The following is a 730-nucleotide window of genomic DNA, read 5'->3' as shown; positions in this document are numbered from 1 at the left end:
ATCACCTCAAAAACACTAGTTTCACAAGCAGAAAAAAAAAAGTTTTTTTTTTTTCTTAAAAGCACAGAGAAAATAATGCGCCCAAATTTGGCCTGTTGCCCCTCTTCAGAGGAAAAATATAAAACAAAAGAAAAATATCAAAAACTTGAATTTATTTCATCACCACCCTTCTAATGTTATATTCCTACCAACCGATCACTCGCTATATAACCAAGTAATGCATAAAAATAATTTTATGATATGCGAGCTCGTTGATTACTTATGAAATGGCAGATTTTATGAGTCCCGTCACGGTTAGACCTCTTCTCGTAAAGGGTCGTAAAGCGACGACGGGACGCAAAAAGAAAAAAAAAATCCTGAATCTCAAACTCACCACGTGGTTATCTTCAGAGATAAAATAAATCATAAAGAAAAAAAGAGGAGCAAATGAAAATAAAACTACACTTCAATTACTTAGCCTCATCTTGTCAGAGATTCTTTATACACGAATTAAACGAATAACACGAATTATAAGAAAAATCAACAGGAAACAAATCAGCCAAGAACAAAAAATAATGAAAAAAACATATACAAAAAAATCAGAATGCCAAATCTCCAGATCAAATCTTGTTCTCAGAAAGTTAGGAGATAAACTCATTTTTGAAAAAAAAAAATATCATAAACATTTACCAAACATCTTAGGCAGTAACAAAATCTTCCACTGGTATGGCTTCACGTCAAAATAAGAATA

This window comes from Trypanosoma theileri, assembly GCF_002087225.1.
Source record: "Trypanosoma theileri isolate Edinburgh chromosome Unknown TM35_Tth_16_V1, whole genome shotgun sequence".
Lineage (NCBI taxonomy): Eukaryota > Euglenozoa > Kinetoplastea > Trypanosomatida > Trypanosomatidae > Trypanosoma > Trypanosoma theileri.
Note: the sequence above shows the minus strand (reverse complement) of the source record.